General features: G+C 42.0%; 1 protein-coding gene across 1 annotated transcript in view; it reads left to right on the top strand.

Moving 5' to 3' along the window:
- The window catches only part of CREBL2 (cAMP responsive element binding protein like 2), a 371683-nt gene that overhangs the window by 141760 nt on the left and 205857 nt on the right, over positions 1-24066 (top strand). The gene's annotated exons all lie outside the window — the stretch shown is intronic.

Below are 24066 nucleotides of genomic sequence, written 5' to 3'. Positions count from 1 at the left end.
ATGCATTTCTTCCATGAATGTTCTGAGCAATAGCAGTTTGGATTTTCAATGTTTCTTTGAAGATGCTTTCAGTTTGTAGGATGGCTTGTTATTGGTGATCTGCGACATATCTCTGAGGCACACATCTCCTATGCTGTATGTAAATCAGCAGTAACACATCCTAGATTCCAGTAAGCTAGTATTCCCCTATTCGATTGATAGAAACCCCAAGTTCCTTTTTTGGCTTCCTCTGTTGACCACAACTCACGTCACAAGTAAAGTTCTGCCTGCCAGTATGTGTGCATATGGTGTGTAGAACATGAATACAGCAAACCACTTCATGGCACTGTTGTTTTCTTTTGCTTTTTTTTATTTCTTCTCTGTAGAAACGGATAAAGACTAAAAGCCTTTACTAATACAATTCACATAGCTGCTGTTGCTGCAGATGAAATCATAATGCCAGTAGGGATTTCTAGGAAAGGATGTCTTCTAGCAAAGTGTACTCAAAAGAGCAACACCTTTCCAGAATTTGGAAAACCATTACATTGTCACATCACTGTGTGGTCTACCACCAAACCTGTGAGATGTCCTGAAAGACTGTCCTCTGCAGTCAGTGCAAGCTTGCGATTTCCTCCCTTTCCCCAGTGCCAACACCAGAGTTCCCCTTCCCCCAGGTAGCAGTGATTTGGAGAAGTCATGCTCCCATTTGGCCTGCCAACATCTGGCTATTTGTCTTCCAAACCTCTGATTCACTGATAATTTGAATGGCTCTCTCAAATGGTAATTGAACATGGCTCTGCTGTGGGACAAAGGCAAGGGAGAAGACCTCCATTCTTGCTCTCCTCCTCCACAACAGAGCTGAAAATGCTGTTAAGCAAACAACAACAACAAAAAAACAAACCTCAAAACAAATAAAGAACAACAACAACAAACAACAAAAAAACCCACAACCATATAAACACAAAAATTAGCTCACAAATTGAAGAATTTAATCCACCCAGAATGGCTGATCAAGAGAAATGGGTGGTCTTGCTACAGAAATATCATTTCCTGTTGAATCCACCCATACATTTGGTGGCAGACACCTCACTGTGGACAGGAGTTTGTATAGAGTGGAAAAAGGAGTGATTTTGATGAAAGTCTGCTTTTCTGGATTTCTTCCTCTTTTCAGTACAAGCCAGGATTTATCTGTAGATTTCCAAAGTTCAAGACATTTCTGAACCTGTACTTGTTGGTGCATATTTAACCCAAGTAGCAGTTAAAACTTTACATTATACTGTCAGAATACTCCAGCCGTCAACATGCATACACATGTAAGAATTTTGCAGCGGTTTACGGGCTGTTTTGGCCTGGTTCGTGATGACTGGGGTGAGGGGACCCACAGACCCATGTTCTCAGAAAGGGGAAAAGGTAAGAAGGAAAAGGGATATGGGCCTAAAAACAAAAAGTGGCAACAATCTGAGGAGGAAAGCTAATTTACTAAATAAGATATTGGAATGCAAAATAACACAATATAATACAATATAATTGGACTTGAAGTTAATAAATCAAATAAAACGAGAGAGAGTGTGTCCAAAAACTGAAGGCCTTACACTAATGCTGAAGGTGAGATGGCTAGGAAGCTGCTGGGTCGCCCCAAAAAGGAAAGAGCCTGTGTCTCAGGACACGTGAACAGTTTTTATCTTTCCCTTTGAGTGGAAAACAGAAAAAAACGCAAAGCAACGCAAAGTCCTCTGGGGTACGTAGTTCTTCTCTTCTGATACAGGTATACCTGCAACTATTGATGATTCACAGTAGTGGAGCATTAATTGTTTAACTGCCAGTATACTACATAATGTCATGATGTGGAATACCGATAGCAAAAATCATAAAACCATGACAGATTTCTTAGTCATTTATGCTCTTTCAAGTATAATAAAGATAATTTATACTGATTGCAGCAGGAGCTTACTTCTGGTGGCTGCTTCTACTGCAAGAGGAAGGCCTCTATGGGAAAGAAGGAAGCTTTTGTCCTGCTTCAAGGCCACTGGAGGTCTTGCAGTGCCTTCCTGAACTTCACCATGGGTGGTGGTCAGAGGCCACCATTTAGGAAGAGGGAACCAGAAAGCAGGGATGGAAGAAGGGGGAGAGAGCGTGGGGGCAGAAGGCATGAAAGGATGGGAGTGAATCAGGAATCTGGGGCTACATCTGGTCAGGGCCTTGTACTTGATGGCTGGAATCTGCCAGGGCATTGTGTTTTGTGACGGGGAGCAAACCGCTTGATTTTCTCTCTGAGCTTCAGCTGGCTGTAACCTTTGCTTCTTGTGGCTCACAGGTTGCTTTATCCTGGCTCCCAAGGCCTTTATTTATCTGCCAGCAACAAAGCAAGAACAATAACAGAGTTCCCCAAATATGGGGAGAAGAAGGGCGGGAAAGGAAATAAGTTTTGTTTCCTCAACAAAAGCACATTGCTATTCTCTCACTTTAGACATCTGAGTCTTAGGCCTTTCCCTGAACAGAAAAAAGTGTAGAAAAATCCAGTTGTGTGATGAATAAACACTGAGCAAATGCCACTTGTAGTAACAAACTGATTTGGTAAATCAAGATAAATGCTCTCCTTTAGTCTAGTACTTACCTGAGCCTGGCAGGAGGTGTAAAAGTATGAGGTAATGTTGTCTTTCCTGATATTCTGCCTGCTTTTAATGTTCTGGGACCATACCCCATCTCACTCACTCTTGGGAGAAAGCACCTGCCAAAGTAAGCCACAAGCACTCTTGAAGCCAGAATTATCTCCTGCTTTCCTCCCCACTAATTTCAAGAAGGTGGCTTACATGCCTCATTTTGCCACAGGTGTCAATTTGCAAGAAAAATTATTTCATTTGAGTATATTTATAATTTGCTCACACAGTCCCTTTGAAGAGGAATGCAATACTCTGATACAGTCAGTGAATTGTGTTGTAGCATCACTGAGAAGAGGGAATAGTCTTTGAAGTGTGTCTCCAGTTCTAACTATTTGTCTTGGTAAAAAATACATAACCAGGAAAAAAGAAATGCTCTTTCTTCTCAGTAGTATTTCCTAATTATTTAAAAACGTACTCCCTGAGCATTTTTCCCTGGTGGAAGGAAACCTCCCATTCAGCAAGATATTCCTCCTGAATGACAGAAATAGGATATGTCTGAGGTCTTGATCCTGAGGTCTTGTTCACCTGCAGGTTTTAGTCTCACACCTGTATGGGGCACATGCAAACTCACATCACATTCAAACATAATTTGAACAGGGTCTTACTCAATATATTTCTCTTTGGACTCGATTTGTGGGTGAAGGAGCAGAGGGAAAAAGAGGACTATGTGAAGAGAAGTAGTCACTGACTTTGGCAGGAGGGGACTTTCTTCCTTGGCTGAAGACTTTTCATTTCCCCAATGTCTGCCTTGTGAAGATCACCACGTGCAGTTGAACTGACAGATCCTGTCACCATGTTCGTTCCTTAGCACAAAAGCTCATGTGCAACTTCAGAGCAGCTACTCTTTATTTACTTATAATTTATTTATGGGCATGTTATCTGGGTTCAGTGAAATTGGTCATTAAAAATTCTTGCTGTCTCTGAGGTTGTCTGTTCAATGTTACTGCCTGCAAGTGCAGCTCCCTGTCACTGCTACTTCTTTACTAGATGATGTTTTCTTTTCTTGGTGAATGTTTCCTCTCTTACCCAAGCCTGGATGCTGCAGTCTCTCCTCCAATCTCATCTCAGTCTTCGTGGGCCCATGAGAGTTTCCCAGGGCATCCTGTTCATGCTCTTGACAGCCCTGAGATTTGATGGGCCAGTTTCTGCTTTCTCCAGAACAGAAATCTGCTCAGGTGGAAATGTACGATCTGAATGGAGAGACCTCTCACTTGGGGCCTTACTCTGCTACTGAAAAAGAGGGCAGATGTTCATTGCGTCTTTTCATCCTTTTAGGCACATGCTTCAGGCTGCTGACAAAGTGCTGTTTGGATTATTGCCAATCTGGCAACAAGCAAGCCTGGTATCTCTTACTTACACCTCCACTCCTAATTAGTTAGTGACAAAAATACATAATAAAAATACAGTTTATACTAAGATGGACTCTGTCAAAAGCTTATCTAAGATTTAGTAGAGACTTACGGAACTCTGAGTCATTCTGAAGGTAATCTCACAGAATAAAGAATACTATCTATACCCTGGGAAAAATCAGAAATTTGAAGGTATTCTCCAAACAGAAAGCAGTAAATGTAGCACATTAGAGCCAAGGCTACACATATGCTCATAATATGCATCTTCCATTGAACCCTCTGGATATTGAACAAGACAGAACTTGAATCTTTCCCACTGTAGCAATTCCTTCCTAAAATATAGAGCTGTGATGACAAAGTCAGAAGGTGTTACATTTTTAAAATATTATTGTAAGAGGTGTTCTACTTTATTTTCCTCTTTGTGTAAATATATATATATATCATTCTTGATTTTACTCTTCTCTTTCTTTTGCTAGGTGTTTGCTAGTAGGACACAGGGAATGCAAGAGGGACCCAAATGCATACACTTCTGCATTGCTTGGGTACCCATAGTATGTATGTACTGGTAATATCAAAAACATGTCATACATGTATGTATGTGCAGTACTCACAGCACAGGGATAGTGCCTCTTAGCTATTCCCATTCTGTTCTGTTAAATCAACTTTTTCCTATCTCACTTGATTTGACCTTGCTTTCAGTACATTTCTGACCACAATTTTGCCAATATAAAGTGTTCTCCTGGTTGTTATCCCTTAGCCTTTTTGGGAGGGTGTTCACAGAGGCTGTTTTAAATCCAGTCAAGTCCTTTGTCCTCAGGGTACTTTATCCTGTATCTGCCAAGTGAGCATGTTGAAAAGTCAAGCTTGGACTTCCTCAGCCCTAGAAATGGAAGCTCTTGCATTTGGGTATCATCCTTAGCTAGCCTTCAGACTGGAACCTGGATGTTAGTTGTTTCATTCCTGGATACGTATCCTACAAACTAGGTTGTTGTTGGCACTACATTTCTTCTCTTTCTACCTTTTTTTTTTTCCTGACCTTGAATGTCTCCAGGAATGAGGCATCCACCACCTCTCTGGGCAGCCTGTTCCAGTGCTTCCACACCCTTAAAAACCTTCTTCCATATATCCTATCTAAATCTCTTGTTTTTCAGTCTGAAACCATTTCTCCTTGTCCAATCAAAAGACACCCTGCAAGAGTCTGTGCCATCTACTGCATGCAGTTGCTCTTTGTCACTGTAAACAATACTGCACGCTGATTGTGTCTCAAAGCCAAACTTCACTGGCCTGCCAAAAATAGGGTAGGGCTGACATATGGAGGTAGAGTGTGAAAGTCAGAGACATTCATTCTGTTGCAGAAGACAGTGCTGGATTAGGCTCAGGCCATGAACTTCTGTCTCCTTGCCAAGGTCTGGTTCCTGACCATTCAGATGCATCACTAAATATCAGTTTCAAGGAACCTCTGCACCTGACTTCCCAGTTGTAAGTTTGGAGGGAAAAAAGCAAAGGGCATTATCTGAGATACCTGATGAAGTGGCTGTTTTGGGAGCAGAAGAAATTCTGTCCTCCCCCTGCCCCGCTTTTCATTATAGTATCTACTGTGATTTGAGCAGAGGTTTTACCCCTAATCTGCAGAGGTGCTGTGCAGGCACAAAACCTGCCAGAAACAAATTACATGCAATTTGTTTTCCTCCAGACTAGGCCCAAGGGAGCTTATGCACTGTAAGGATAATGAGGCCTGTGAGGAAAAAAATAAGAAAATAATTGTGGAGGAAAAATACATGGAGAAATTAGAATGATAGTAGGAGCTTACTCTAATGACCAGAAATTTAGGAAACTTGTATCTGTCACTTCCACCGCTTTTCCTGTGAAGAAATAGGGATGCATGATTGTCCCTCAGATCATCAGGAACTGTGGCAACGGAAAAGAAATCTGCAGCATCTTTCTGGGGCCATTGCTTCTTCAAGTACAAGGATAGAGTGGAGTTTGTAGATGCTCTGAGCTGCAGGTAAAATGGTAGGGTAGGCTTTAGTACCTCACCAAATAAATGGGAGGTCTCCTGCTCAAAAACCAGGAAGGAACGATGTTGAGGATCTGATGGACCATTCACTCCAATGTGGATGCTTTTGGCGAGACAAAGTTTTCCCTGCCAGCTCAGAGAAGCAGCAGCAGATGGGTGAAAGTATTTCTGCATTTTGTTGGCTGTATGCAGAAATTGGCACTGAAGGCCTCATCCTGTAGGGTAGTAAGAACACAGTGTTAATTAGAAATGGTAAACTCTTTTCTTAAGAAGTGAAAAAAAAAATAATGGAGAAAGCATCTAAAAACTGAAGTGAGGAAGGTTACAGAAAGAATCAAGGGCTTCCCCTAGGGAAACTTTCTTTGGCTTTTAGAGTTCACAAGACATGAGCAATGTGTTTGTCTTCTTTGCAGCTATTCCCAGCCCTTCCCTGCCCACCTACAGATTCCTTGTTTATACACAGTGACTCTTCTGTGTGGTTTTGGCCACTCTCTGCTCTTTACTCATGGCCCTACAATGAACTGTTACTGCTACTGCATTCACCCTGAAGAAAGCAACCTTTGCATTTCTGGGATTTGCAAGGTGGTTGTGTAGTCCCTTTGCTCCATGTGCAAAACGTGGGTGCCCAAATGTGTGATGGCTCCCAAGCCAGGATGTTACCTACCCAATGGGTTTACAAGTGCTCATAGTGCTGGCAGAAGCCTTGGCTGCCAAAGCCTAGGTGCAATGTTCATGCCCTGAGGTTTGAAAGGAGGGGGGGGGGGGGGGGGGGGGTGTTGAAACTCAAGCACAAACCATTGGTTATTGAGCACTATTCCTGCTTCAGCTTCCCTTCCCTTCCCTTCCCTTCCCTTCCCTTCCCTTCCCTTCCCTTCCCTTCCCTTCCCTTCCCTTCCCTTCCCTTCCCTTCCCTTCCCTTCCCTTCCCTTCCCTTCCCTTCCCTTCCCTTCCCCCCAATCTTTTATTTCTTCGTCCTGGCACAGGCTTAGGTGGGCTTGCACAACACCATATATTCAATGACTTACAAGTTCTATTTCCTGTGGGAAACATTTGTTATGGCCCACAGGTAGATACTTTATTATTTTTCCTCTCCTCCCCTGTCACACCATTGCTTAGCTTTAGAGTATTTCTGTGACCCTAAATGATACTTTTGAGATTCTGAGCTCCTTTGGATCTCATTGTTTTCTGGACACATGCTGGTAAATAAGAGAAGAGTTAGAGTCCATTTGCTACACTTTCCTCAATAGGTGTAAACCAGCCTGCTCATGTTGATATTTGCAATAGCAAACAGTGCATCATTACATGTCACTGCATGTCTTCTGACAGTGCAATAAAAATCATAGTGACATATATCGCAATGATGTGTTTAATGGTCCGCCTGGTATGGCAGACTGGATGGAGGGAGGGAAGTGAAATGGTCTGGCCATTGAGAACTTGTCAGCTTCATCAGTGGGGTGTACATGTTTCATACAAGAGGGCTTGCAGTGTTCTGGGCCTGCAGTCTCCCAGCAAGCATGAAGGCCTGGGCATCACTGAAGTAGAAACTAGTTGTAAAATTAGCTCTTTGGCTTTTGGCAGTCTCTACTTAGTTCTGATTTTATGGTTGTTGGAGTGTCACAGTGTCAGGCAGTAATGTGTCACTGGGCAGCACTTAATGAAGGGACAGTTGGTGGACATGTGTGGGCATATAGGTTTGTACATCTGTGATGGAAAGAGAGGCTTATGGATATACATAGACACACATCTGTAAATATATATATACATAGCTTGTGCTTTGAAATACGTCTCTTCACCACTCCAATTTTTCCATCTGTGTTCCTAAATAATACTTCTTTTTCATTGCAGTACAACCCAGAGAAAATCTCTGCCCTTGGAATGGAGGTTAAACTTCAGAAGATGAGCCTTCCCCTGGACTCCAGGGGTCCATGGAGGCTTTAAACTCCACTTACAAAGAGAGTTTTCAATTATGGTCATGTGTGGTGACTTGCTTTGGCCATCAGTGCCCAGATAATGATGGCTCTCAGCTGTGCTGGTTGACTGTGCAGGCCAGCTTATCACTCAGTGTAACAGTGAGAAAATATGTCAGGTCCATATTTCCCCACACTGCTGAATACTGGGAGATCCCAGAAAGTAATCAGAAGGTTTCCTAGCAGGCAGCTCTGACAACGTGTAGAAGGGGAGAGTCCTACAACGCAGCCACCAAGGAGGTGAGAGGGCAATCCTATGTATTTTTAAGTGTATTTTTATATATATAAAAATATATATATATATATGTATATATGTATATTTGGAAACACTTGGACTAGATTGAATAAATGCTTAATCTGCTGAGCGTAGGTACAGATTTCTGAATATCAACAGAACTCAGCGCTTTGCATCAGAAAGAAATTTGGAGATTTTGCTGAAAACCAAAGCTTTTGTTTTTCTTTTCAGTTCTTCTTTGCTCATTTATTAGATGCCTGCAGGTTGAGCATCTGCACAGCTGCAGGTCATGCTATTCAAATGATCTCCATGCTCAGCAGCCCCACACACCCCAGATTTTCAGAGGATCTGAGCAGGTTCCACTGGCTTCACATTATTATTGTGGGGCTCCCACTCCAACCTACGCATCAGACCCAAGAACATCAAAGGCACTGCAGAAGTTCACACCAGATGAAAGGCTGGTCCCACCCCTCTTGCCCACAGATCACTGCTTTCCCACCTGGGTAAAAGAGTGGGTAGGGACAGGGTGGGACCACGGGGCAGGGCAGCCTCTGTCCTGATGCTCTCTCTTGGCTGCCAGGGCAGCGCCCTTGGGATGTATCCACAAACTGGAGCTCAGCCTTCACCTGAGGCTATGTCTGCAAAGGGCATGCTGCCTCCTCCTTGGCATCCGGCTGCCAGTGCCCTTGTTTGCTTTCCAGCCCTTGCTGAGGCACATGGCTTGCTGAATCAGCTGGGATGTAGCCTCCTGATTTTATTCAGTTTGAATCAGTATTAAAAGCCTGCAGTCATCTAAGCTTCCTTTGAAATAAAATCTCCCAAAAAATAAGTGGCTGCACTTTTCCCAAAAAGGCCCCGCTGTCAGGAAAACACAGCATGGAGTAATGGAGCAGCATCTCTGTGCAGTATAACAAGCTGTCTACAGGTTGGAAAGGCATGAGTTTGCACAGCTTAGCTTATATAAATTGAACAGCAAGTGCCAGCAAACTGCAGCAATATGAGAGAACGCAGTAGGTTTGAAGTGTTATAGAACAAAGCTACTTTTATGATTTATACACTTGCCAGCCATCAAATTCTTAACTGAAACTGGAGCTTTCCTGGTAGCACCACGAGAGCTAGAGGGGCAGTGAAGAATTCCTGGCATCAAAGCAGCTGTCCCAGTGTGAGATAGAGCTATCAATAGGAGGTCTATTAGGGCCAGCAACAAATGGGCCATTGGTTCTGGTTTCCTCCACCTCACCAGCTCCAGTGTGAGTGATACAGAGTGGTCACATCCCTTTAGACAACTGTCACAATCACTCTGTGCGTAGTGTGGCAGCAACTGAGAAGCCTCTGTGCTTCCCGATGAGCTATTCATCCTTTCCTGTGTGGACCCCAATGGCTGGAGATGAGGGAGAAAACTTCATGTGGTGGCATTCTTGAAAGCCTAAAGTCCCCAAGCTTGTGCTTGTTCCTGGACAGCAAGGGGCCTCAAGGGGGCTGCAAGGTCCCGTAGAGGTTATGATCACTGAAAGGAGGGCAGGTAGGCATTGTATCCCTATGATCTGCCTTCCGGGATCTCTAATTGAAGAAGATGAGCTGAAAGTCATGTTTTTGCTAATGGTGAGAGTTATCTAGGCTTGTAGCTTTGTTATACTTTTGTTTTCCTGCATGCCCCGAGAGAAGTCACTTGGTTGTAAACTTTCTGAGCTGTTTTTACCTCCTGTGTAAAATGGGGATGATAGTATTTAACTACTCTTCAGTAAAACTAAGCATCTTTACAAAGGCAACAAGAAATACAAGTAATTTCGCTAGTTGAATGAACTTTGGGCCACTGTCCTGGGTGTATAATATAACAGCAGGTTCTTGTATAGTACTTCCTTCGAAGTGATCAGAAACACCAGTTAGAGTGCCTTCAGACCAAGGTCTTCTTGCTAATATTGAGCTGTTATGCCCTGAGATATTTATTTAGAGAACAACTCTTACTGTGGCTGTTTTGCCAGAAAACATCCACTAGTTTCCGCTGGCTTCTGAGCCTACAGCATTAGAGCTTATTTTTCACATTTGTTTGCATGTTGCTATCATTAATGCTTCCAGCAGAAGCCTGTGGGCACTAAAGCGAGGAGACAAGACATGAAATCAATGGCAGGCAGGCAAGAGGACGTGGCAGGAAAACCTAGCAGGAATATATTTGAATATCAACATATTAAATGTTTGAGAGGTTTTTCAAAGCTTGTGATTGTACATAGCCATCATGGGGGCCACCTTGTAACTACTGAGGGCTAACTGTGGGGTGGGACTTCCATCTTCAGGCTAAAAATATAGAGGGATGTCCATCCTATATTCAACAAGTGCACAACAGTGAATAGGTAGCTAACAATACTTTGGATGTGGACTTTGTAAGACTGGACTGTTATTCCTCTACATTTTCCTTGTGTATGCCATCTGGAATTTCAGTATCTACTCGACAGACTTACTTTGCAGAAGTGCAGTGCTGATGATGGAGTGAGAGAAACCTGTGTCAGAACAGGAACATGTCAGGTTATTTTGGTATGGAATGAAGAGGGGGACTAGTGAAATTGAAGGTTTTGTCTTAGACTCCCAGTGTATCTATTTTTAGTGTGAGGCAGAGGGTAAGGCCAGTTAACACATGGTGGAAGAACTGTTCTTCCCATTGAGAACAGTTGGTTACTCCCTACTCACTCTGTTTATTTGCAGGCAGCAGACTTCCTCTTGGCCTTCTCTCTTCTCCCATTTAATTTGGATTGGCCATCTCTTCCATTTAAACAGAATCCAACAGTATTTCAATGCCAGGAAAAATACCAAAATGCTGCTCTCAAAGCCACAAAGGGTTCAGTTATTTCCTGGAGATGATATGAAGCTTATAGAATTACAAGAGATGGTTATCGTCTCTTTGCTTGTGGAGTAAAAAGGTTGGAAGTGAGTAGAATAGAAGTCGTTGTACTTTTGCCTATGAAAATCTCACAGATCATTCCATAAAATCAGATTATGTGCAGGTTGCAAGTGGAGGGAAGGGGGAATAAATCTTGCACTTTCTTATCCTTATCTCTCCCCCAGTTCTGCACTAGGCTTGGGTTTGAGAGTGGTGGCTGGGCAGAGAAGGGAGCATGCTCAGAGCAAGCTCATCCCCACTGCTCCCTCTGGAGACCAGCAGCTTCTCTCCAGGCAAAAAACATTAGCTAGCTGTTTTATTAGGTGGAGGAGAAATGGTTGCACTTGTCCTGGGAGAACAAGAGGCCCCAAGATGTCATTTTTATACCACTGTGTTTAGCTCACTTGCTTATTTTCCATATCAGCAGTAATTTTATGATGATGGAAAACGGGATATGTGTTTAGGACACGATAGGTGAACAAATTTTCATGATATGGTTTTTACTGGTGTGCCTGGTAGTAAACAGGAGGCATGTGGAAGCATGTATGCATAATGCCTGTTGTACTGGACTGCCATGTATGGGAATTCAAAAAAGCTCTCAGACTTAATTGTGGTAAAATAATCTTCTGTATGTGGTATGGAGGAGCTGAGAGAAAATGCAATCTGTTCTTTGAGACAGGGGAAGGAAGGATATATTTACTTCACCAGTTACAGCACCTGTATTTTGTCTGTTCAGTCATGAAGCAGCTCCTCTTCTAGAATCTCGGGTTATATATATGGCATTTGTACAGTTTATACTGTTTAGGTAGCCCAGTAATACAACCTGGTACAAATGAGATCAGAGCTTTTACAAAGAAACTCAGATAAGAAACAGCTGATTCCAGAAGCACTGCCTGAAATATATCCCTTAGTCCTGTTACTGCAGGCTATTGCTGCAGGCTGTGGCCTCCTCAGGTCTCCTTCAGTTTGCTGCTGTTTTGTATTTTAACTGGGCAGAGTTTTCAGCTCATTACAGCTCACTGTAAAAATTACAATTATTTTTAAGGAAGAAGGAGGAAAACTGATATTGTAAACACATGTTGGTGCTCCTATCCTGGCAAATGCTGTGGTCACAGTGGAGTTAAGGAGAAAGAGGAAGTTTCCTTTGTGGGCTAATAGGTGGGGAGTGCAGATTATTTGTCAAATTAAGGGTAACTAAGGGAAGAAGGCAATTCTCTGATCAAGAGTCCAATATGGTGGGAGTGTCCAAGAAGAAGAGATGCTGTCTTGGCTCAGACTAAAGGACCCAGTCACACATAGGAACGCTACACACAGGGATTGAAAACAAAACGGGGCTTGGCTCCCAGCATGACCCCAAGGTCTGGAGAACCACCCAGCCTGGATGCAGATGCCTGGAGGGCCAGCTGCCCACATTTGCCCTCTGTTGCTCTTCTCATGCCCACGGTCCTGCAGAGAAGCCCTCAGCTTTGCTTCTTAGAAATGACTGGCATCAAGTACTGCCCATGACAGACCAAGGGGATGCTTTTTATCCCAAATGAACATGTGTCCAAGTCAGGCCCTTGGCAAATGTTCCAAAGTGATATTTTTCCTGCCATGTTCTGAGTACAGTTTGTGCAAAGAAGGAAAACAGTCTTATGCAGATCCCCTGCTGAGCTTGGCTGCAAGTCTGATGTGGTATACATGGCTGTACTGGATCAGACCCATGTCCTGCCTCTAGAATACTGGGCTGAGACCTTTCTGCCACTATAGAGTAGGATGGTAAGATACCATCATGAGTTCTTCAACCACTTGCTGCAGTTGAGTCTTCAGTAGCATCCTCAGGCTCTGTAGATAGCTTTGGGCCACAATTAAGTCCCACAAAAACCAAGAGACTATTTAGATGCACATGCTTTTCTGTCCTGAAAATTTATAAAATTTAATCTTGAATTGTAGACTTTTGTGTAAAGCCAGCATTTTGAGTTTTCCCATTACTCTCTTTCTGACCAGCTAAAGATAGGACATGTTTTTGTATGTGAATTCAGGCCCCCTAGAGCATCTGTTGCTGAACTGTGGATTAGTGGCACTTTTAGGCCAGTGAAACTTGGGATGTAACTTCTAGCATTTTGTTGCTCATCAAAGCAAGCAAAGCATTTCTTGGTAATGGAAATGTCTATTCTTCATCTATCTTGCTACTACAAAGCTTAATTCAGCAAATGCTGAAAATGTATCAGTTGGTCTTCTCAATGCCTACCTTCCCATCCTTCACTTCCTCCAGCTATTTGTTTTGAGTTACTTGCTCAGGATTTGTTTTCCCTTGGACTTTAAAAGTTTGCCTTGCACAGCAAAACAAAACAAAAACAAACAAAAAAACCCATGCTATTTTGTTCTCTTTGGTATTTGGCAAGAAAGCAAAAAGAATACGAAGAAAAAGATAATTGTTTTTTTCTTGATGATTTAACACACAAATGTTCTTTTTAGTGCTACTGCTGCAGTTGTGTTAGAGCATCTTCTTTTCTCACGCATGCCAGAGCTACCATAGAGAGGATAAAACAGGGTTCCTCTTAGCTCTGCTTTGCTGGACCTAGCAGCTGACTGAGAACTGAGACCTGCCCATCCTCCTGCTGCTCTCAGTAAGGTTCTCTTGTAAGCTGTTTTGACCCAGGTGATAAAGTTGGATAGAGCAGCCTTTGTGTGGAGATTTGCGCAGCTTGTCCCTCTGCTTTACTACTTTAGTGAAAGTTGAAACAGGTGTGCTGGAATCACTCTGTTCATTGCATTTTTCTTTCTTTTTTCAGGTTCATATTCCTGTGTATTATTTTATTTTTTTATGTTCCTTATTTTGATTTGAGAATGACCTTCATCTTCTCAGGACATATGGAATGGTTGGTGAAAGCAAGTGGCTTTTTCCAGATAGCTGGGAAAGGATATGTTTGGCAGCAGGGATGGCAGTTGGTTCAGGAGTGTATCTGAGCAGTCTGAGCCTCTAATTTGGGATGCATACTTTCTGGTTTCAGCCACAAGACTAGTTTCTCTCATGATATTTTTGTTTTCTTCTTCCACCACCAGCTGTGAGCAGGAAACACACAGGGCACACAGCGTGAAGGCAATCCAGCAAAGCCGGTTATATGAATTCTAACTTTTAAAGGTTTTTCTTTTCTTTTCTTTTTTTTTTTTTTTTTTGAGAGTGAGAAGCTGGGTGCAAAGAGGACCTGAACAGCCATTTCCCTCCTTTCTTTTTCTAACAGTCTCAGTCTCTCTCTGCTTGCTGGCATGAGAGACAACTGCAAGTCCCTCACCTTCCTCTTGCTGCATAGCAACATGGGAGGAGAGCTTGCTCACAGAATGAAAGAAGAAACAGGAAGAAGGAAATGAACAGCTGAGTCATTATTGCAGAAAGTAGCTTCAGGAAAGGGGAGAACAAGAAGGGGCTGGCCATGTAACTTCAAGAAAAAACACCAATGTGGTGGTGGACATTTGCAGAGGCAGCAGTTCTCTGTCTCACAGAGCACATGGAGGTACCATGGCAACTTTCAGTGTGTTCCAGCTACTGAGAAATACATGGAAACTCCATGCTGTAAGTCAGCTATACAAGAAAGGAGGAAAAATGACTGAGACAGAGAAAGTGATGTATTAATATACTATTAATTGGAAAATCACCTAATAGCTGGAGATCCTGTGGGGATGGATAAATAAAAATATGGTGAGGAGCATACCAATTACAATACTAATTAATCCTGTCAGGATGTTGATAACACTTCACTGCAATCTATGTAAGAGAAAACTTATCTGATGCTTTGAGCACTAGTCCTATGTGTGTGTTGCTTTTTTACTTCCATACACAACTTATTAATATGAGAAACTGAACACTTAGTGGTGGCAAGTACAGATTAATTTGAATTACAGATCAGTTCTTGTTTCTAGTTCTCCAAAGGCTCATTTAATGGGAAAAGAAAAAAATGCAAGTCCATTTTTTGAAGGAAAAGTCTCCCAATTCTTCCCATAGCAAAAGGAAGGAAGCAGTAATGTTGGAGCTGAAACTGCAAGCATTAAGTATTAATAACCAAGTAATTTTCATAGCAATAACCTTAATTAAAAACACTAGGTTGTGTTTCCAGAAGGTTATGCTTTGCAAATATGGAAAGAGGTTTCATGCAGTTCATTGCCCTGCCTGTACAGGACAGTTTCTAGGCTGAAGAATTCAGTAGTTACTGAAGGGAACGCTCACTTATCTTGGCCTCTGCAGCTCTGCCTTTACCAATAAAAGCAACTGTGGAATGAGTTGAGCTAGGGAAAATATCAATGTGCTTGCAAGCAAGAACGCTGGCCTCAAGGATTTTGATGTGAAGCTGTTTTTCTGTGCAAATGAATCTAGAAGAAACCTTCACATGTTTTTGTCTTAGACTGCTGGTGAAAAATATCCTAGACCATTGTGTTGGACTTTTATGTTTTCCCACATCTCAGGTTCCCATTTTTTTCCCTGAGATGCTGCGTTTATACTCCATAAACAAATATAATTTTAGGTGCTCATTCAAATTGCTGGACAGACGTTTACTAATGCAGGTACTAAACTTCATGCAGACCTTTTCATGGTCCTGGTAATCTTGTAAACTCCATGACTGCAAGAAGGTGAAAGAGATGCTCTATTCACCCAATGACCAAGGCATTGACCTCTTCCTCTGACCTTCTAGGTCCTTTTTGGCATGTGAGCCACAGCTAGCATCACATGTCCATGATTGACTGGGTAGATAAGGGGAAAGCGATGGATATATCTGCCTTGACTTCAGCAAGGCTTTTGACACTGCCTCTTGCAATATCCATGTAGGTAAGCTTAAGAAATGTGGGATACATGAATGGACGGTCAGGTAGATTAAGTAAGAACTAGCTAAATGGCAGAACTCCAAGGGTTGTGATCAGTGGCAGAGAGTCTAGATGGAAGCCTGTAGGTAATGGTGTTACTCAGGGGTTGGTGCTGGGTTTGGTCTTGTTTGACATCTTCATCAATGATCTAGATGAAGGGATAGAATGCTCCCTCAGTAAGTTTGATGATGATACAAAGCTGGGAGGAGTGGCTGACACACCAGAAGGCTGTGCTGCCATTCAGCGAGATCTGGGCAGGCTGGAGTGCTATGCAGAAAGGAACCTGATGAGGTTTAACAAGAGTAAGTGTAGAGTCCTACACGTAGGAATGAATAACTACATGCATTAGAACATGCTAGAGGCTGACCTGCTGGAAAGCAGCTCTGAAGAGAAGGCCCTGTGTGTACAGCAGGTTGGTTTTGAGCCAGCAATGTACCTTTGTGGCCAAGAAGGTAAATAGTATCCTGGGATGCATTAAAAAGATCGTAGATAGCAGGTCAAGGGAGGTTCTCCTGCCTCTCTACTCTGCCCTGGTAAAGCCTCATCTGGAGTACTTTGTCCAGGACTTCTCAGTTCAAGAAAGACAGGAAACTGCTGCAGATGGTCCAGCAGAGAGCTATAAAGTTGATTAGGGGCTTGGAGGCCTTATGAGGAAAGGTTGAGACCTAGAACCGTGTAGAGCAGATAACTTGAAAGGATAGAATTCAGAGGAGATATCACAGAAGATGGTGTATTTCTGTAAGGCTTTATACAGATGGTACACAGACTACTGGTAATTAAAGGGTGGCTCACCTTTTACAATGGTTGAGGCTTCCCAATGACTCCACATGGGAAGGATCTCCAACAACAGATCCTTCCCTGGTGGTAGTAAGCCCTTAAATGGGGTCTGAGAGAGGTGGAGCCAGGCTCCACCCCTTCCCATCACACAGGTACATTACCTTCACCTGGGGCCCTGTGGCTGACTCAGTGCTTGCCTCAGGTGATCAATCAGTGGTTCAGGCTGTGATTCAACAGTTCCCATACAAACTGTTAGGCCTGGAGAAGATTGAGAGGGGATCTCGTCAATAGTTACAAATATCTAATGTGTGAAAGTCAAGAAGGTGCTGCCAGACTTTTTCCAGTGGTGCTCAGTGACAGGACAAGGGACAGTGGCTGCAAACTGGAACACAGGAATTTGTGGAGACTCCTCTGGAGATAGTAAAAGCCCTTCTGGACACTTTCCTATGTAACCTGTTTAGGGAACCTGCATTGACAAGGGGGTTGGACTAGATGATCTCCAGGGGTCCCTTCCAACCTTTATGATTCTGTGATTCTATGTTTCAGTGGTAAGTTGGCCACCAGAAACCACAAAGTCTAGGGATGTGCATCAAAATAGTTTTCTTGATCCACATGGTGTGATGAACTTTGTACACAAAGTTCACTGGAGTCTTCTATTATGAGAATTTTAGCCTGAATCACAGTATCATATAATTGTAGGGGTTTTCTTTTACATGGGAAAGTGTCCAGGTAGATTTGGAAGATCTCCAGAGAGGAGTCTTCACAACTTATCTGGGCAGCTTTTTCTAGAGCTCTTAAGAAAATAATTTTTTCCTCATGTCCAGATGGAACTTCTTATGTTTCAGTTTGTGTCCCTTGTTCTGTCATGGGGCACAGGTGAAAAGAGCCTGGCCGGATGAGACCTCACCAGGGAAGAAAAGAGAGGGAGGAGAACCTCTCTTGGCCTGCTGGCCACACTCTTTTGAACGCACCCCAGGATACCATTAGCCTTCTTGGTCATAAGGGCACTCTGCCAGTTCACAGCCCTTTTTGAGTATGTGTATTTGAGAATTCTAATGACAAAAATGTTGCAAATTTTGATTCTAAGATGCAAATGTTTTTTCTCTCTCTCTTTCTCTCTTTCTCTCTTTCTCTCTTTCTCTCTTTCTCTCTCTCTCTCTCTCTCTCTCTCTCTCTCTCTCTCTCTCTCTCTCTCTCTCTCTCTCTCTCTCTCTCTCTCTCTCTTTCTCTCTTTCTCTCTTTCTCTCTTTCTCTCTTTCTCTCTTTCTCTCTTTCTCTCTTTCTCTCTTTCTCTTCTTTTCTTCACTACAAACTGGACAGATACACTGAATCCTTAAATATTACTTGTGTTTGAATGTTTAGCTCCTCAATATCTCCTCTGTAATGTTGTCCTTATCTGGAACCACTATTACTGAGCAGAGCGGTACTGATGGGTTTGTAACAGAAGCCTTGCCTGAGAAAACAGTTCTTCTTTTTGCTTTGCTTTGTATGGATGTATAAAGGGGATGGACTCCCTATTCTAAACTTAGAGACAAAACCAGGTGGCATTAAGTCACCTCACAAGAAGCATCTGTCACTGATGACTAAACCTGAGTGCTACATTTAAAGCAAATGCCCATGTTTTAAATAGATGGCTCAGATTAGGTGAGGTAAATCCCACCCACAAAGAAAGTTTCTGATCAGTTGGAGCTCATGTAGGACTATGGAAATGTGTGTTAAATTTTCCAGTGTTGAGGCTTTAAAAAATGCTGGGAAAATCAAATACGAATTAACCCTTAATATATTACAGTAGCCTAAAACAACATTGCAAACCACTATTTCATTGAACAAAACATCATCATATAGATCTTCTGTGGTAGAGATTCTTCTATTTGCTTTTCTCTCAAGATGCAACTGTAATAACAAGATATATGTGATTTTTATGTGATACCGTAATCTGTCAGCTCTGAGAACTAGAGAGCAGGCCCATATAACTAACTTAACCTCACAATGTTAAACATGTCAAGATACAAAAATCAGTTGTTCCCTGACAAATGAGAGACAGATGTCATGTAACAGAAGATGTCATGCTATGCTGGCATGAGCAACATTCCCAGAATTAATTATAACAAGTACATTATTTAGTACATTAATTACTTGTTGCTTGACAACAAAGGAAGGATAAATATTTGTGTAAACATGCCAAATAGAAACTCTCCACAGATGTTGATTATTGTTCCATATTTAGTAAGAAGTACATCAGTATTTGGAAGATAGGCTCTGGATTGAAACGTAATGATAGCTTGGAAGAGAGCTAATGACTTTGTGAGGCTGCAGGTAATATTTCTTTTCAAGAGTTTGTAGGAATTTGGATGTTAGCAGCTCCCCTCTTAACAGCAAAGAAAAATTTGCCATTTTCCTGTATTAGGATATTCTTGGGGCCTTGGTGAAAAGAGATGTTTTGCTGATTATACAGTGGCTTAGAAACTCAAGGCGAGTTCAAAAGTTCCTAACATTTCCAAACAAGAACTCTGTGAATATAATGCAACAATGACTATGAATATTTGCTGGAATATAAAAACAAATTATCTTCAGGCTGGATCTGTGATTCCTCCCTGACTTGTATGTTTACTTTTTGTTAATATTGACTCCTTCTGATCTTCAACTGCCTCTTTATCATTCTATAAGCTCCACATTCAATAGCTTACTAGCAATAACATTACTAGCAACAGAAAATGTTAAGCTAACAATAAATATTACTTACAGGGAGATTGTGAATAAAAGATTTTATGCAGCAGAACACCTCATTGAGAATCAAAAATGATTGGGTTGGAAGGGACCTCTAGAGATCATCTAATCCTACCCCTCTGCCAAAGCAGGCTCCCTAAACTAGGTTGCAGAGGTAGGAGTCTTTAAAGTCTCCAGAGAAAGAGAATCCACGACCTCTCTTGGCAGAAACTGACTAGTATTGCATGATTTTTTATATAATAACAAATGGCTGACAAGCAGTGCAGAGGCATATGATCCATCCTGAAAAAGGCTCAGACATGAGAGAAGATTAGGAAGCCATAAACAAGGAACACTTAGATGGTGGAAAGTGGTTTGGCAGTCACCTCTGCCAGCTCTCTCAGCACCATTAAGTGGGTCCAGTCTGTCCCCTTGGACTTGTGACAGTCGAGGTGGAGTAGTAGATCTCTGTGTCCATCTGAATTGTAGGAGGTTTATTCTGCTCCCCATCCCAGACTTCCAGGTCAGGGAGTAGTGTATCCAAGGATCATTGATCTGACTTTCAAAGACAGATGGAAAAAAAAGTCTTTTCTTTATCCTCAGTGGTCATGTTTCTCACCACATCCAGTAATGGGTGGAGATTCTCAGATTCTCCTTAGCCCTCCTCTCACTGTTAATATATTTGTAAACAAGTTTTCTGTTCGCTTTGACCTCAGTTGCTAGGTTGAATTCAAGCTTGGCTTTTGCCTCTCTAATTTTCTCCCTGCATATCCTAACAACTTCATTGTACTCTCCGAGTCCTCCTATCATGAAAAAAATACTCTTTACTCCATGTTTTCCATGGGGAGCTCTTAAAATAAAGTGTGAAACGGCTTACTCCAAAATAGCTGTGCCAGGAGCTTCTACTCTTCTTCCCCAAATAGAATCTGCTTTTGTTTTAGTAATCTTTCCATAAGAAGCAGCTAAGACCAGAATTTTTTTACAATCCCCTCATGAAGCTGTAATAAAATTTACTTAAGAGAGTGATTCATGATTGTGTATTTGTTGCCCTTTATACTGTCTATTGCCTAGAGCAAGTACATCTGACATCAGTGGTAGGCTGTGGGCATGAAAATAACAGTGCTGTGAAAACTTCCCCAAATGGCAGTAGTTGTGGCCTGATTTGTAAATGAAAATGCCATAGAGTGGCATCAATAGCGTACAAACTAATTCCAAGATTTAAAAAAATTGAAATTTAAGGCTTGACTTGTGTTGAGCATGCATAGATTTATTAGGTGTGTAGCTTTTTTTTTTTTTTTTTTTTTTTTCTGAAAGTTGCAGGCCAGGAGACAAAATGTAATGTATGTCCCCCTTTCTTTGTCTCTTCTGAAGAATTTTCATCTGCTGCACTAGCAGCTACTGTGAGCACAAAATGTTTAAACATTCTGTCCTCAAAGACATAGATAGAAGGCTGAGGTTTTGCATAGCCTTTAAGAAGTGTTCTACTAGGCACTTAAACTCCTGAGTTACTAGGATACTTTTGAAGCTTTTACCCAGGAAAGACTAACTGTAGACACTCACATTTGAGAATGTAGCCAGAAATAAAACAAGCCACTGATTAAAGTTAGCATTGTCTATGTTTTGGAGCTCTTCCCACAGTTATTTACACATCTGTGTATTGATTCTTCTTTTCTTTTTTCTCTCCTCTCCTCTCTCTCCTCTCCTCTCCTCTCCTCTCCTCTCCTCTCCTCTCCTCTCCTCTCCTCTCCTCTCCTCTCCTCTCCTCTCCTCTCCTCTCCTCTCCTCTCCTCTCCTCTCCTCTCCTCTCCTCTCCTCTCCTCTCCTCTCCTCTCCTCTCCTCTCCTCTCCTCTCCTCTCCTCTCCTCTCCTCTCCTCTCCTCTCCTCTCCTCTCCTCTCCTCTCCTCTCCTCTCCTCTCCTCTCCTCTCCTCTCCTCTCCTCTCCTCTCCTCTCCTCTCCTCTCCTCTCCTCTCCTCTCCTCTCCTCTCCTCTCCCTCTCCCCCCCCCCCTTCTTCCCTTCTTCCGCTTCCTCTTCCCCTTTCTTTTTTTCTTTTTCTTTTACAGTGCACCTACCACAAACCTTAATTCAATTTCAGAACCCAAACACTCAGGCAATCACTAGCATGCTGGGACTCTATCAGAGTGCTTGTTTTACAGAAGATGAACATCTAAAATTTAAGCACCAGCACCTTGTCAGGATATGTACAGTGGGTTGTCAAACATTAACTGGATCAGCTTGACTCTTGTCACCTTCCTTGAATATGGAAGGTGATGTGGTGAGCACTTAGTAATGGGGACTCCAAGGCCAGTGCAGAAATCTGCTATTGCAGAAAACTCAACTTTGGCCTTTATCTATAACTAAACTTATTTTTTTCCTCCTTTACATTCTTTCAAGTATTGTGAGGCCCTGGAAACTTGAGGGAAAATTCATGAAGTTCAGGTCGTTCTACCAGTCTGTGCAGCCACTCAGCCAGTAATAAACACTTTATCAGAGCAATGATAATTGGAATAGTAGGGTGCATTTGAGCTAGCAGACCACATGAAAATGATAGAGAGTTGCTGAAATCAAGAGAACTATAAAGTGAAGGAACAAATGCACAAGTAAGTGAATCATTAGGCTGGGCTGAGAGATGTGACATACCAAGTGCTGTGCCTCCAATAAATTTGTTGAGTTGATGATTTACCATTGCAGGGCTTTCAGTAAAGAAAATGAAAACTTCAGGAGGGCTCTTTAGTTCCAAGAAACAGCACCAGGAGGAATATACTCTTTGTGTCACAACAGCTGACTTGGCATTGAAAGCACTGATACCAGTGAATGAGTCTGGAAGCTCAGACTCTTTCATTCCTATTAGGGTTTAAAAGCACTAGTGCCAGATCCTGCAGTTCTTGTTCAAGCAAAGCTCTCATTGATGTGTTCTTAATCTGGAAAAAGTCAACATGGTTATTTATGGAACTGCAATGCCTAGGGGCTCTAATAAAAACTGTACTAGACACTGTACCTATATTTAGTATCAGCGAGTTAATGTCTCATAGAATTTAGTGGTCTGCATAGACAAGACTGATAAAGCAGATATGGGGTAGGAATTGATGTTATTCTTGTCTTAAAGATGGAGAGCAAGAGTTAGAGATGGCTGGGGGAATTTTTCCTAAGCCATGTAGTGATGTTGGATGTTTATTTCCCATGCATTTTAAGTGAAACTGGCCATAGGGATCCCTTGGTTGTATTGAAAATCTCAGCCAAACATAGACACCCCAGTTTTGGCAGGATATTGGGAAGTCTGTGACAAATGTGTAATTAGTATAGAACTAGACATTCCAGACCAGTTTGCAAGCCAAGAACACCCATTTTTGGAGATAATTTGCCTCTTAGGGCTGCAGAATTCAGACCTAAGGACCATGCTTTCAGTCGAAGTAAGGATATAAAAAAATAAATTGTTAGAAAACAGAGTGAAAAGGAAATGTAAGCCCATAGAATCTTGATTACTCTGAAATCTCCTTTGTCCTTGATGCATGTGGCTCCCTCTTGCCTTTTGTGGAAGTGATCTGAAACCCACCAAGACTTGATTGCATCGCAACTGAATACCTGGGCTTGGGCTGTCTGTCTGAAGAGAACTCTTTTAAGCAAAATTTGGCAGCTATGCCTGGAGCACCTAGGTCCATAGAAACCTAGCCTGTCACAGGAATTTAGGCCAATAACAACCACTGTGTTTTGGAAAGAGACCAATAAGGCAGAGAAAGGACTCTGGAAAATTGGAAAGTATTCAGAAAAGAGCTCACCAAATGATCTGAGGCCTAGAAAATATTGCTTTTATTGAGGGTCTTCAGAAACTCTATCCATGTGTTTTACAAAAGAGAAGGCTACGAAGTGATTTATTAGAGATGTCTATGTGGGCAGTGACAGGAAGCAAGCTGGCTTTTTCTCAGTTTATTTATTTGATTTTTCTCTAAGATTTATCTGCTCTAGGACAAATTTAGGATACAAAATCAAATTCATGTTTGAGAAAGATTAACCTAGAAGAACAAAGGAACCTACAGTGGATTCTTGAACACTTAAAAAGTTGACAGCAGTGCTGAAGCTTTTCTTGAAGCTGTGGCATTAGCCAGACAGAAGCGTTGAGGCTGAATCGGAAGTTACTCTGAGTGGAGCAGTGCACATTGTTATTGCATGTGTAACAAAGCACTTTGTTATGTAGGAAAGAGACAAGATAGTCACAGAACTTTTTAAGCTGACAAGCTGGGAAAAACAGAATTTTGCCAAATACTGCCTAAAAATTTATTGTGGTATTTCTTTTAATGCTGTATATTTCTCATTCTTATACAAAATAATTCTTGGATTGGAGCTCTTGTGGCATCCTGCAAATTTATTAGCTTGCAATTTCAGGCTAATGAAATCAGGTTTCAGGTTATTAAATATGTGTTTTAGCTCACATCAGCATCCTGTGCACTGTGCTCATAGGGAAACATGGTCTCATTCATGGTCTTAATCTCTAAAAAAACTGGTTCCATGACGCACAGAGGATTTACCTCTCTACAAAAATGTTTTGACTGAAGTGAGATGGCACCAGGCATTCTCTTTCTTAAATTGCATCCCATTTGAAGCCTTTAAAGGCTAGCTCATACCTACTCCTAGTTTGAATGTTAGTTTGTTAACATGTGAATTTTATGTTTC

The sequence above is a fragment of the Cyrtonyx montezumae genome, unplaced genomic scaffold, assembly GCF_038088225.1.
Source record: "Cyrtonyx montezumae isolate F1298 unplaced genomic scaffold, pur_monq_1.0 scaffold_3, whole genome shotgun sequence".
In the NCBI taxonomy this organism is placed as follows: Eukaryota; Metazoa; Chordata; class Aves; order Galliformes; family Odontophoridae; genus Cyrtonyx; species Cyrtonyx montezumae.
Note: the sequence above shows the minus strand (reverse complement) of the source record. Positions and strands in the feature narration are given on the sequence as shown.